Source organism: Ursus arctos, unplaced genomic scaffold, assembly GCF_023065955.2.
Source record: "Ursus arctos isolate Adak ecotype North America unplaced genomic scaffold, UrsArc2.0 scaffold_2, whole genome shotgun sequence".
Classification (NCBI taxonomy): Eukaryota; Metazoa; Chordata; class Mammalia; order Carnivora; family Ursidae; genus Ursus; species Ursus arctos.
Window position 1 is genome coordinate 11,491,608 of NW_026622874.1, and position 15,827 is coordinate 11,507,434.

The following is a 15,827-nucleotide window of genomic DNA, read 5'->3' on the forward strand; positions in this document are numbered from 1 at the left end:
ATGCATTGATCTTAAATTTTTAAAGGAGTCCACCACAAATGGCTCACATTGAATGTCTATGTGTGTGTGTGTGTGTCGTTGCGTGTATGTGTATACACAAAGACACACTTGAAATTTTCATGTTGAATTTCATCTTTTTGGTTTGGGTCTTTCTTTAGGAACTCTACTCTCCCTAAAATAAAATCCTTTATGACAATATTTATATTTATATTTATAGAGGGTAGTGATTCTCATTCACTACCTATCTTTGTGATCCATAGGATAATACTGAAGGCTGGAATTCTTTTTGGATTGTCAAGTGAAAGGACTTAACATAGGCTTTCTTCAGAGGAAGCTTTCCAGGATATTACAGAGCTGCATGAAATGATCCTATAAAAGCTTTCTAGAACAGTTCATTCTTTTTATCAATTATTCCAATATATTGATCATAGAATCAAAACCAGTATTTTTATCTTCCTAAGATTATAAATTATCATAATAATTTCAGCTTAAGTATAATTTGTCATGAGAAATTTAGTAATATGAAATTGTAGTAGTGCAATGTTAACAGTGATCCTTCGTATCCATCCATCCATCCATCCATCCATCCATCCATCCATCCATCCAAATAGTACATGAGTTCCTACAACGTGTTAAGTATAGTGTTGACAGTCAATGTTAAAAAAAAAAAATGTGATATTGGGAAGGTAATAATAAGACATGGTCCTTGACCATGGATTGGAGGCAACTAAACATGGAACAAAATTCTGATAATATATTGTATTACCCTAGTACATTTATAACTTGCTACAGAAGAATAGAAGAGGAACAGATATTTAATATAAGGTGAGAGTATATTAGAGGTATGTATAAATTGTTACAAAAGAATCTAGGGTGCTAGAAAGTCTTCAAAGAAAATACTTCAAAAAAAGAGATTTATTTATTTATTTGAGAAAGAGTAAGCAAGCGAGCAGCGGGGGCGGGGAGGGGGGTACAGGGAGAGGGAGAGAGAGTCCCAAGGAGACTCTGCCCTGAGCGCGGAGCCCAATGTGGGGCTCAGTCTCACGACCTTGAGGATCATGACCCCAGCTGAAACCAAGAGTCGGACACTTAACTGACTGTGACACCCAGGCACCCCGAAAATACTTTTATTTTAATGCATCTGTCACTTCCTGACTATATCTATATTTATCTATTTATCTTTTTACTTTATTTCCTATGAAACTATAAACGGATAAAGACTGTCACTGTTTTATTAATTGCTATATCATGGAGTGGGCATTCAAAAAGTATTTTATTGTATGAATGGATGAATCTAAAAGGCAAGTAGGACTTCACAGGTGAAGAGAGAATTCCTAATGTGGCAGCCTGAGCAAGAGAGAAGAGGCGCCGAAGAACAGCAACTGGTTTGTTATGCTTAAAGTCAGGTTTACGATGAAAGCAAGTGGCAGGAGATAAGGCTAGAAATGGAGGTTAAGACTAGATTTTGAAAGCTCTTCATATGCCATTCTAATTATACACTTTTGGAACATTGTCTAATGGTTTTTAAAAAGGAGACAATTTACTTCTGTGTTTTAGCAAGATAACTGCGGTAACTATGGGTGTTAAGAGACAAAAGCACAGGGAACATTTAAGAGAATATTATGGCTGTCCATATGGAGGTAACGAGAGCCTGCAGAGGCAATGGCAGAGATAACAATCAAACATGCTACCTTTCCTGACAAAAATGGTAACTTTTCTCTTTTGAAAACGGTGTTTTAGTTATACTTCTACCATTTGAGAATGAAAGGAAAGAATTTCAAAACTGGTTGAAATTTGAGTTTATAGTTAATTGGAATGAAACAATTTTGTCCCTTTACTGTGGGAATATGCTTCATCAAATAATTAAGAGGCTATGGTTTTCCCTGTAGATGAAATCAGACTGTAGAAGTAGCTTGCCTTTGAGTTCAATAGGTAGGGCTGGACTATTCTGGCAGAAGAGAACACATTTTCTTGAAATTCTTATACATAGGAACAAGAGAAGTATAGACAGAATGAGGTAATGCTTATAAAATTATACCTAACATTAGATGAATTAAATCAATATCTAAATGCTTGTAATTTATAAACCAACCACTAGATGGAGAGCTTGTCTTATCACTGAGTATCATTTACTTTCCCAAAGTTTTAAAGCAAGTTTTATCAAATTTTTTTTAATGATTTTTTATTATATTATGTTAGTCACCATACAGTACATCCCCGGTAAGTTTTATCAAATTTAAACTCTCAGCATATTTAACACTGACAGAATGTGGTTTCCATTGCTTTCTCATACAGTCAATGTTCTCCTTTTATAAATGTGAGGGCTATGAAAATGATAGAAGATGCTGATCATCTTGGACACGGAAAGATGCAATGCACATGGATGTTAAGGTACCACTACCATACGACACCTTCTAAAATTTTCATTGAACCTGTCAAAAGCATCTTGTTTCTATAAATTTGTACATAATAAATATTTATTTTAGGTTGCTGAATGGTGTTACTTATTGAACGCGAGCCTTTGTATTACTGAGTAGATGAACACAATTAAGCAGTCTTTTGATGAGCTTTACCAACATATATCAAATTTAGCTGTCATTTTCCATTTAGTTTTTATTCTTAATCTTTTATATGCATGAGTATCAATTTTCCTTTTATTATGATAAAACTAAATGGCTAATGAATCTTAAAGAATCACATTTTAGTGAAATTAAACCAAGTAATATTTTCCCAAAAATCAAGGGCAAGTGATATGAGTAGTGGGAGGTTGTATTTAAAGCATTCATCTGGAATTTATTTAAAAAAATTTTTTAAAAGACATCTGTCAGTTCTAAGGGGAAATATACCACCTTGGGGACAGATCCTTTCAATTTAGTTACTATACTAAGATGCTTCAGATAAAAACTAATTTGTAGTAATGATGGAAGAAGCATGTGTAAAATAGACACTGATTTATCCCAAATGGTAAAGAAATTCCATTTCACTGATGCTCCTTTAATTTCATTTAATTCACACTTCTCTTACAATGTATCTTAATCTGTTGTTTAACCCATTTCCAGGGGCTATTTTATTTATTTATTTTTATGTCGAGGTATTATAGTTGGCACTTTTTCAAATTATACCATTGCATTAATTTTCTAAATTCCTTTTTATTTTTAAAAATCTTACAGTGTAATTGAGATAATCCTATTCACTCTAGTTCTTGGGCACCCTCTCTTACCGTTGTGCCTGACAATGCAACTTCATGACAGTCCTTTCTTCATGAGCTTTACAAATTTTTATTGTGTTCAACTTCAGGTTTTTAAAATTTATTCATTTATTTTTGCCTGTCTGTTGGCCCTTGAACTTGGAAATATTTCTACACAGAGATTCCGTATTTGTTTATAATATATCAAGACCCCGGGGATTCCACTGTCCTGAAACAATTTTAATGATAATTTCTTGATTTGGGGTTCCCTGAGTTAGATGAATAATGTAAATTCTGAACCTACTCATGCATACGGAGAAAGCTTGTGGTTTCTCTTTCCCTTGGATGACTATTCTCCTAACCTAGGGACTTGGGGCAGAAGATAAGTTTTGGTCACTTTTCCAGGCTGGTGGATTAAGATCATCTAGTCCTTTTTCCAAATGATGAAAAAAAGGCAGCCCCACTGAAGTTCCAGGCTTCATATAGGGAATTCAGTTTCATTTTCCTATACTATATAACCTATACCTAATCCAATGTATTCTTGTGCGTGGTTATTGGGTTTGTGTGTGAGACTTGGTACATTTCTTTGTGAATTTGGCCATGAATTATACATTTTTGTGACATTTTATCCATCTTTTCTATATATCTATATGGGGGGCCCTTCTAAGTCAGCTCACTTTGCCATCTTGCTGGAAGTCCTTTCCATCTTACTCTTATTCTGCTCTGCATGTTCAAGAAAAGAATATATCAGCCTAGTATTCCTGTGACTCAGAAATGGCTTGCTTGACGAGAACAATGACTTGAAAGAAATAATTGGAGCCATGAGAAGGTATTTTCTTTTTCCTTATTTGTAGCAATTAACAGAAAAAATGCTCCATAGTGCCTGATGGAAGCTGTCAGATGTGATTATCAAGTGATATTTACTCAAACCTATAATGGTCTCAAACTTTCTATAATAATCTTTTAATGAAAGTATACCATCTAGTCATCTTTAACTTACATTTCTTCAATTAAGTGCAAGGACTTCTTGAAATTGGCAGTTCTATAATATCAAGCAATGCCTCATTTCATGCCACCAAATGTTAAGGGAACTTCCTGAGTTGCTTAAGTAACCCCTAGGTCAATAAACTGAGTCATTAGCACCTCCTTTGAATAATTGTTTGTCTGTTACTGGTTCAACATTTATATAATCTGTCATAATACCTTGGTTTTTTAAGGTACAAAAATTACTGCTGTAGGCTTAAAGTAGAGAATATAACGTAAGTAGCAATGTTTTCACAGTGATAGTTTAGCCATACTGTCTGGTACTGAGTGAGTTAAAGCCTGAACCCCACAGCTAATTACTATGTAATGCTAACCTTAGTTGCTGGTTCATTTTGAGACTCTTTAAAATATGAACTGTGTATTTTACCCCTATGCACTCTCTTAATGATTTGTTTTTTTAGACTGAAATCACTTCCAGCCATCAGTTATACTCTTGGTCTCTACATATGCACTTCTCCAAGCACAAATATTTCTTTTTCCTATTGGTCTGCCAGCCCTGTCAGAGCAAATTTCACTTTAAACTAAATGCTATGATACTTAAAACCTCTTGGATTACTCAGGCTGCTAGTGTGATCTATGACCTTCCAAGAATGACAGCTGAACTTTCCAATTTGCTTATACTGCTTGGGGAACTAGAAAGCACATGCCAAATAGGAAAATGTTTCTGATGTTGAACAGAGAGAAGTTCTTGTTGGAGGTGGAAGCAGGAGACTATTAAGTACTGAAAAATACTAATAAGAAATGAAAAGAAACTAAACATGCTGCAAAGTCTAAGACCTTGAACATAATTCAAAAGTTAATACTAGTACTAAAAACTTTTCAGTCCAGCAAAAAATATAAATAATGACCCTCAGTACTGTAATTTAAGCACCATCCAGAATCTTAAGGTGATAATGTATTGTCAAAATGAACAAGTTCAAGAGATGGAAGAGAATCTAAAATTATGAGTACTATGCAATATGGGCTGTATCAATGCCCCATCTTTCTTTATGAAACAGACAGAAATCTAACATATGGACACAATTAGAGTAAATATGGCTAACTAGCATGCACTCTATATACCACTCTCTCAGAAATGAAAAATTAACATTTAAGCTTCTGTTAAAACCTTGTCTCCCAAATCCTTAAATAAATAGTACAGTTTGAGGATATTTTGATATAGTTTTAAAACTTTCACCTTCTTTTACTATCTTACATAAGAGGTGGATAAGTGTTTGTTACCAAAAAAAAAAAAAAAAAACCAATCTCAAAAATCTTATCAAATATAAGAAACTTATAGTGTAAAGTTTCCAATTTATGTCATAGTCTACTTATTCATTTGTCTCCATCATTTTTAGGCTAATAAAAATCAAATGCTCGTTGACAAGTGAAGACTTATTTTGGTACCTAAAATCAAACCAAGTGATATTTTTCTAAAATTGAAGGCACAAGTATGGATAATAGAAACTATATTTAAATAAATTAAAAGGGCATATTTTTAAATAGCTAAGCATGACTGTGAAAATTTGATCCCAAATAATATTTATAATACTAAATATACAACTAAAAGGCATTGCCTTACATTATTATGATATTTTAAAACATCTATTTTGGGCAGTGTTATACAAATACTTCCAGCCACTAATTCAGTAATTTCAGTAATCACTACAGGTCAGATAAATATTTCGTAGTTACTTAGTGTCCTCTAGAGCATTTAAAATCTCAGTATACTGTAGAATCTGCTGACATTGCATTTATCACTAGAAGAACAGATACTAACGTAAATCTTTACTCTTAAATTTCATAAGCTCTCTAGTCCTTGAAAATACATTTGTTATATTATGGGTCTGCAAAACAAAAACAAAAACGAGTTCATTTTCTACTTATGTCTAAGGCCAATTTTAGATTGTCAAGATATGGACTGACTGAAGTCACTCTGTTCAACCAGACTGTAGTCTTCTGATGACAAAACAAGGTATTTCTATATCATCTTCACAGAATGGGGCCAAGCACCCTTTGGGCATATGCTGCAATGATACCAAGCAAATTCAGTGTAGACTGGAATGTATAAATACATGATTCTAACAATTACCTTTCTGACTTAAATCCTATTACCATATTTTAAAGTTATTTTTAAAGCAATATAAGAAAACAGCATACTTCTTTTTCTTTATTACTGACATACGTGGACATTTTTTCTCCCTTAATTTAAGAATTGGAAATTATGTTTATTAGCAAAAGTAACTTAAGTATGAACTTATCAACAACTCCTGAATTTTATTAAAGTTAGTGGGGTGGAATGATCTCAAAACCAGAATATCTGGATGTGATTTCTGCTTCTAATGATATAACTTGTTGCAGTCTATATCTGTAACTGTCATAATTTTTTTGTAAAATAAGAATGGCTATCCCTTTTAACATCTGCCTTGAGATTATTATACTTCCAAGTCTCTTACAAGAACAGTACAGAGACTCCTATGTATTTGGTGTTGTTATTGTTATGACATAGGAAAATGATAGAGCCTTCCCTAAAAATACTTAGGAAATTCTGGCTCCTGCCATAAAATCTAGACAGTTAAGAGATACTCTATCATATCTGGCATGCTTCTTACACATGCTTTCTGTTTGCTTTTATAGGGCTGTTACATAATTCATAGAGATTTATGCCTACACGTAGGCAACTAATTGTTATTGCCCTAAAATAATGCCATGGCCAATCATATCTTGCTTTTACCATAGTGAGAGTAGACTGCTTGTATAAATAAGGTTATTCAATCAAAACCCTTCAGATTCTATATCATGATTGATGCAAATGATATAACACATGTTGGGATGAAAAATACTGGGAACGTCTCTTTATACGCTTCTTTACCTTATTTTATATTCAGTGAGTTTATTTTGAAAGTAGTAAATCAAGGGTGAGGTTTTTAGTTATTCCACACAAATCATCACTTCCCAAACTGCACACATTTCTGTACTCAGGTTTACTGCTGTTTGAAAAGGGCACAGGTCACGCATGTGTTTAGGATAGGGTATTTTCATTCTGTGATGTTCGTTATCTTGGGGTTGTGCCAACCTGCCAATCTGGGACTTATAAGCAAAGCTGGGCAACTATGAGAAGAAATCTTCAGGGAAGTGGGAATGCACCAACCATTTTTGAGATTACAGGCAGTACAGGGTTTTAGGCAATATTTAAAACTAGCATCTAGGTATATCTATGTTAGTTTTTTCACGTATGCAGGCCAAGGAAAGATTACAAATTGACTTATTATTTAAAATGACTATGGTATCCACTTGCTGATGGCAAATAGTATCCCCCCACCGCAAGACTTAAGCGAAAAAAGGCAAGATGCAAATGTAAGAAATTGTAATAGTTTTTTTTTTCCCCTTAGTGGATACAGAGAACAAGTTAAATTACAATAGTCCAATATTTATAAAGCCCTTAAAACCCAGAAAACTTTTTTAAAAAACTTTTTGAGACTTTAAAGAATTCCTGGTCTTTTACCACCTCAAAAAAGATCTTAGCCCGATGTTCGAACACCCATGTAAATAAAGCTTTATGGGGTTTCTTGCATCAATTTGAAAAGATGTAATTTTTAGGTTACAGTTGCAATTTAAAAATTTACTTGCCTAACTATGTTCATAGAGGCCTCCTCCCATCCTTTCACATTTTGAGGGGCTCTAAATTAGCCGCTTGATACTGTCCACACAAATCTGGATTCCTTTTTAAGACTGTCCTGCCTTTTAATTTCTGACAGGCCAGAATGAAGGTGCTTTGTTTTTTGGCTGGAAAAACCTGAAGTGGAAAGAACTTCTGAAAAACTGAGATGTTTTAACTTTAGATCATGAGAAACAAAGAAAATAGGCATATGATATTACTTGAGATATAATGCAGATTTATGCCCACAAAAGAGAAGATATTCAGGAAATCATTAATGATGGTCCTGCTTGTGAGTCTATTCAAAATGCTGCTTTATAATCTTTAACTCAAAGGGCATAAGAAAGCATTTGCTGATTGTGCCTCTCTAGTCTGGAATGAGACTGTAGAAACATGTAGCTTTTCCATAAAAACCAACATAGACATACACAGATTTTACATTCAATTAAATGGCTTAATAGAAGTATATACAGTTTAGAAAATTACTAATCATTCTTCTGAATATGAGATTACTAAGTGGTCTGGGCTACTACTAAAAGACTGCATAGTGGCCTAAAATTCCTACAGGATTATAATCTACAGGATTATAGTCTGGAGTCCAACTCCAGACATCTCCATTTCCAAATAACCACCAATGGAATTTTACTGCCTTTATTTATTTTTAATGAGAAAACCTGATACAAATCCTTTGTAATCAAAAACTCTTTCAATTAAATTCTTTGAGAATTCATCAGTAGTTATGATGTCAGTGTTAAGTCAGTGTTAAAAGAAGTTCAAAGACTAAAATGTAGTGTCATGTGATCCCTTGGGAGTATCTGCCTGCCTGCCTGCCTACCCACCTATCTATATACCTACGTACTATATAAAATGAAAGGTTTCTGCTCAGTAAACCTTTGCTCATGAGATGGGAGACATCAGAAATCAACATTCACATCAAACTCTGATATAATGGCTCTCCTCAAACCTCTCAATTATTCAAATTATGTTTTGTAGGACACTGATGTGTTTGTAAAGAGGCATTGTCTCTGTTACAAAGCCACACATCAAGTTGCTGTCTGGACTAACCCTTCCAAAGTGCTTTTTGTTCTAACGAAGTAACTAAATTCTAGAGAATTACCAGACCATCAAAGTATAATGTTTTATTAAACAGCCTATATAATTCAAGAGGTTGTATTTCAATAATAATGCGATTCTTTGTCAAGTATTGCACTGCTTTTTGCTTAAAATGCAAAAAAATCTGAATCTATCACTCTATTTGCTTTGTTATCTAAGAAAATTCATAACAGCATCTTTAAAGTTTTTTTAAATTTTATTTTTTTCCTGCTTTGAGATATAACTGACATATAACATCATCAGATTACCTGATTTTTTTCTTTAAGAAAATACAAAAGTTATACAATCTTTTGTAATGGAAGTAAGTTAAAAAATTGCAATACTCCAAATAGCATGCTTTAAAAAAAAACTGTTTATTAAGACAGAGTGGCATTCTTTTCTAAAAATTCTGTGTCCTCTAAAGATTAGGGCAATTCAGAAATGTATAATACATTCATTTATTTATTTGTTTATTTATGTAACCATTTATTAGTGATTCAATTTAATTAGCTTAATCAATTAAATTTATTAATCAATTATTCATTTATTTATTCATTCATTTAATCAAGGTGTGGGAATAACATAAAAATGTATTAGATCACCCATGCCCAAATACTGACAATATACTTAGTATTAATTCCTTAATTCCCTTTCTTAGCCTGCTAACACATAACCCTTAAATGTTTTCAAAGAAAGTTGATACAAAGAGTAACAAACAGGATACTGTAAGTCATCTCAAAAAATATTTTAACCCTGAACTATAAGCTTCTCAAAGGGAAAGTGATTATTTCTTAGTGATCTCTGTATCCCTAGAGCCCATCCAAGTGCTTTTCAATTAAAAAGGTTACAGAGAAAAGGAAAATTTAAGTGTTAAAACATTTAATGCACATCCTTACCTTGACTATATCTTTATTTTATACTCTATAAAGTTAATTTCATTTGTCATTACTCTATAATTTCATTAAATTTAAGTAAAAGTTAAAGGTACCTTTAGGAAATAACAAAATAACCTCCAACAGCATATATGCTATACTTCTCATTCACTAATTATCAACAGGTCACTATTTAAGACTCAGTAATAGGAAAGAAAGAATATCAAAGAAACCCCCCCTATTCACTTTAAGTATGACATAGAATTTGTTTTTAACAGAACATAAGCTATTTAGTAATGAAAACTAATGTAAAATTTGTAATATCCCTTCTGGCAATAAAAATTTTTTATGATAGAGAATGCTTACATTCAGTACAGATGAGTACTTCTTAGCAGATTCAAATAGATATGTAGTAGTAAAATACATGGGTACTAGGATTTCTTAATTCAATCCTAACTACAAAGGCAAGCATCTTTATCTGTATAAAGTACTGCAATTCAAAAGACAGTTTTTATCTTATATAGGTTATTCAAAATTTTCTCATATAGCATAGGTTCCTATCCCAAATTTTATAATACAAACATATTATATATATATATATATATATATATATATATATAAATTACATATAAAATAAATACTATGCATTTACATTTGAAAGATTACTGAAATAGTAAAGATTAAAAATTAAGACTCTGTAACAAAAAAGTTAACAGTGAAAATAAAATACAGCATGGGAAATGGAGTAAGACATATATGTGTTTGAATAATGGCTCTGACCCTTATAACTCATTTATTAAACAAGTAAGTACCAAGAACTAGTGTCTGCCAGGCACTGTAGATACAACTTTGAATAAGGAAGCCTGGTCTTCTGGAGACCACATTCTTGTGGAAGGAGGTAGATAAACAAGTGAACCACAAAAGAGATGATGAGGGTCTAAAACAGTAACTATAGGATGGGGGAGAAAGAGCTGCTTTGATAGTTTCATCAGAAAAAGACTCTCTGAGGAAGTAGTATTTGAGGAAAAGGGAGGAACCCAGAAAGACTCCAAAGTCTACGGCTTGACCTACTGAATGATGGCGACATTCACGGAGATGAGTGATTAGGGGAGGGACCTATTTGCATGTAGGAAATCAAAGTTACATTTGGTTATTTTATGAAACATTCAATTTGGATATGTTAAATACTGACAGGAATGGTTGGTGCTCAGAGAAGAGGTCTCAGATGAAAACATAAGCTTATAGTTAGTATTTAAGGCCATGGAATCTAGATGAAATCCTTTAGGTAGTGGGTGTTGTAGAGAACAGAGCCAAAGCCCTGAAGTAAGCAGTGTTTAGAGGTGAAAAGGAAGAGGAATATCCAGCACAGAACATTGGAAAGGAATGGAGAAGGGCTCAGTGGAAAATCAGAAAAATGGGGTATCTTGACAGATGAAAGAAGAGAAATTCAAAAAGCAGGGCCTTGACATCTATGCCAAACACTGCTGAGTTAAAGACGAGAAAGGTCCCCTGGATTTGGCAATATGAAGATTACTGGTGACTTCAACTAGACTGGAGAACCTAAAGGGCAGATGGGAGTCTTCTGAGGAGTATTGCATGAAGGGCAGTGAGGAATGAGCAGTAGACAGAATGTGATGTGGGGCCAAAGAGAATTTAACTAGGGGGATTCCAGATTATGATTATAAACTGGCAGGACTGACCCAGTAGAGGGGAAAAGAAGGGTAGAATGAAAGAAGTCCTTGAGAAGGCAAGAAGGGATGGAATTCAGAGCAAAATGAACTGATTGGACCTGAAAAAAAGGACACTTCCTTCATTGTAACAGAAGGGAGAAAGAAAGATGGGTAAAAATAAGAGATTAAGTGGTGGAATGATGACTATGGGCAAGTTACTTAACTTGATAAGCTTTGATTTTAATAATAATGTCTTCTTCCTTGAGCTGGTAAGATTAAATTAGATAAGGAATGTAATAAACACCAATCGGTATACTGCTTCGCACTCAGCAAATGTATTTCAATACATACCATTATTATTAATCAACGTATCTGATTGTAGACAGGTGTGAAACCATTTTAGAGAATAACTTTTCAAATAATACAATTCAAATAAAGATTAAGTCTGTATGGTATTGAAGCCCATGTTGTTTCTATTCTTTCCAGTAGTTTCATTTAAAACTGGACCAGACTGTTCATGTTCTAGAAACAAACTTTTTTTGGCAGCTTCATTTAGTTAAGATTTTCTTTTTTAAGAACAATAAAAACTAAAAAAATTAATGCTTATTTTGTTGAGAAATTTTCTGTGGACCTTCAAATACAGAATTTTGGGTGGGTTATGGACTAATGGTCTGATGCAGGTTTAAAGTTGCAGAAAAACAAAGAAACAGACTATAGAACAGTCTTCCCTACCAGATACGGAGGCTAAAATTTATTTCAGCCTCAATCGTTTTTTTCACCTGCATGCTACGATGTTGCGGTTTAAGTACACATAGACAGGCTTATTGGAAAACACAATAATTATAAGAGGACAAACTAAAATTTTAAAGTTCAACATTTCTTTTTTTTTTTTTTAAGATTTTATTTATTTATTTGACAGAGATAGAGACAGCCAGCGAGAGAGGGAACACAAGCAGGGGAGTGGGAGAGGAAGAAGCAGACTCATAGCGGAGGAGCCTGATGTGGGGCTCGATCCCATAACGCCGGGATCACGCCCTGAGCTGAAGGCAGACGCTTAACCGCTGTGCCACCCAGGCGCCCCTAAAGTTCAACATTTCTAAATTATATGCAACCCCTGCTGAAAGGCCCAGGGCCTTTTAAAATTTTTAAGCCACTCCTTTCCTACCCTCCTTTCTTATTGGGGTAACTAACAACTGGCACTTTTCCCACAGTGGGTCTTCCCTCTGTTTTATCAGGAGATATGACTTCATTGCCTCCAATTTAGAAATATCCTGAATTTCAATACATTTTTAGTCATTGTTTTCATGATAGTGATCTAAATCAATGAATGGGTATTACACACTGTTGATTTATCTCAACATTTTGACTTTTATGAGAGTAGAAATGCCTTACTCTGGGAAAGCAGATGACTATAACGGTAACTGCGACTTCAATGGTGAGAACTAAAGGCAGTTTTCTTTCTTTTATACCTAATTTATTTTATAATATATCATATTTATATATTTAAATATGATCTATATAAACATTAAATAATAATAAAGTATATTTATCGATGGCTATCATCTAAAATGACCTCTAAGTGTGAATTTCTTGAGAGGGAAGTTAAGTTCCAGTTGCCAATTACAAAACAAGACAGAAGAAAAGATTAAAGGTGTAAATGAAATGAAGTTAACAACATATATTAACTGAATCAAATAATGCCTCAACTGAGATTTCACTGTAGCCAAAAAAGAAAATAAAAAAGCATAAGATTTTATTGTACTTCAGTAGGAAGATGTATACATTTAAAAATGTATAAAATTCAGCTTGCTTAATGTGATTCTGAATTTCCATTGGTTTGTTCAACAGATATTTATAATATTACTAAGTAGACCCATTTGATTAAGATAGTTCAGTAGATGCTTATAAAAACATTATTTTTTACTTTAAGAACAACTCTTATAAGGTAGAGATCAACTTTTTTTTGAAATCCTTTAAATTTCATTAAATACTATAGAATCTTCTCTATAATCAAAAGTGAAAAATAATGTTCTGACTTATTAAATAAACTCTTGGTACAAAATTATGTTGAAATGGAACATACAACATGATCAATGTAATAACAAATCAGCCTATTTTATTTGAGGAGAAAGGAAGGCTTGGTCTTTCAAAAGCATTAAAGGGGACCCAATACGAATCTCAATGGTGATATACATGCGTGTGTACCCACCTCTTCACCCCTCCTCTCCAACACATGCACACCTTTCTCCTCTCAGTTTATTAACATTCTAAATCTCCCAGGTTAGGCTTTGCAACCACTTACTTGATAAAGTAGGTCACTTAAAAAGGAAGAAAGCCCCATAAAATGAATTACAAAGACAACAAGATTAAATTGATTGCACTGTTTTCATACATTGTAGCTAAAATTTTGCAAATATGCAGTTGGCTGTGGTTTGGCATTTAACAGCATGCGATCAGTAAGGAGGAGGAAATTTTATTCTCATTAACTGTTGCAGATTTACTGCAGTGAAAAAGGGCTATGTAACCCGAGATGTGACAGTACAGAAAGATCAAAGCCATGGACTGGAAACTAAATAAACCCTCTGGCTACTTCCTGCAAGGAAAATTCACTTTGGCAATGTAAAACAGAGCCCAGTTAAAAACTACTCTCAGTTTTATGAGCTGTCATGGCAGCTCAAGTGGTTTGGACTGGCTGAGTTTAGAACATTATATTTCCTTGTTTTTGTCTTAGATACTTCTGTAAGCAGTTTTATAGACCTTTTTTTTTCTTTTTTAAACACAATAACCAAAAAAATTTTTTTAAAAAGGCAACTCTTTTCTTTTGGTTGAAACTGAGAAGGTAACCACTAAACTTATTAAAGCAGGCAGGTCTTCATTTGCACATTCTTTTCTCATTTACTACAGTTTAATATTTTGCTCTTAGATTTATTTGGCAATTATACATATGCTTTAATAATTCATCTGCAATCTATACAATCCCTATTCAAAATAAGTGCAAATCAGTTTACAGAACCCATATGGCTCATATATGAAGAGTGAGCTATTTGTAATAGCACATCTGGAAGGACTATGGGCAATATGGGAAATATGGGGATTAATTAATATTACATTTAAAAACTCTAAAAGGCTCTAGATTACATGTTTTTTAAAACAAATAACAAAAATATTTGGTTTAACATTTCTAATGTAAGGAATTTTTAACAATTGTTCATGAATATTTAAATCACATTGTTAAATCAATTAAAACACAGATGAGCTACAATAAATCAACTTTAAATTAGAAACTATCTCTGAGTTTAGGAGTGAGCTCAGTACCAACGAATCCAGATTTACAGGAAATAAGAGATGACATACTGTGTTTTCCTCTCTCTTATTTGTTTTGGAGGGGGTGGTGCATTTATCAAATTGCTTATAATTTTGTTATTTTCATTAGAATGTCACTAAGCAAGTCTTTATAATGGTAATTTACATCCAATCCCTTAAAAAAAAAAACTCATTTTTTTGGAAACGAAGAGCATTCATAAAAGCAGTCATCTTTGCTGATGGACTTTATTTTTTTTCATTTAAATTTACAACTAATTTTTATATATCGTAGAGTCAACAAAAATGTGATTAATACATATTAAAAATGTATAAACTTTAACACTAATCACTCTTAAAAGGTGGTGATATAATTAACTTCCCAGTCATGACTGGATTAACTCCCATGTCATTTCTTCTAGTACAAAGCTACAGCATAATTGATGTGTTAACATTTTTATAGGATCTGGTCATAGTCAGATTACTTTTTTTTTAAATTTATAGACTTAGTTACGCTGAATTTCATCTAAATAAAAGTCCTAATAAAGTGACTAAATTTAGTTTTCTTTGGGAGCATCTTTGGATTTTATATACAGCTAACATGTATGCCTCCAAAAACTCTGCTCAGATCACCAGACTGAAAATTACCACGAACTTAATGAGGGTAGTTTTGCTGCCAACTTCTTCTCTTGCTTCTAAATTTCCAAAGGAAAGTAAATCACTTAAAATATTTTTCCAAGTCAGGAGTATAATTTCTCTAGGATAAAACATCTTCCCAAGTTTCCAGGATTCTAAGCCTTGAATTTTGGCTTGTACTTCTATATTTCAGTAAAGTTTACAATTTGCTAATGCTGATGTGTGATAATCTAATAAAATCTGGCCTTAAAAGTTATGGGCCCAATTTACTAATAAAACCTAATTCAATTCTCCTTGGGAAATGCAAATCATTAGTGTCCAAGTAGCAGAACCAAATTTCCTTGCCTTTGTTCGAGGCTAGAAAGAAGCCGTCTCTATAAAATGTCTAA

General features: G+C 33.1%; 1 protein-coding gene across 2 annotated transcripts in view; it reads right to left on the reverse strand.

Annotated features, from left to right (window-relative positions):
- KIFAP3 (kinesin associated protein 3) overlaps positions 1-15,827 on the reverse strand; it is a 150,897-nt gene that overhangs the window by 5,140 nt on the left and 129,930 nt on the right. The window lies entirely within an intron of this gene.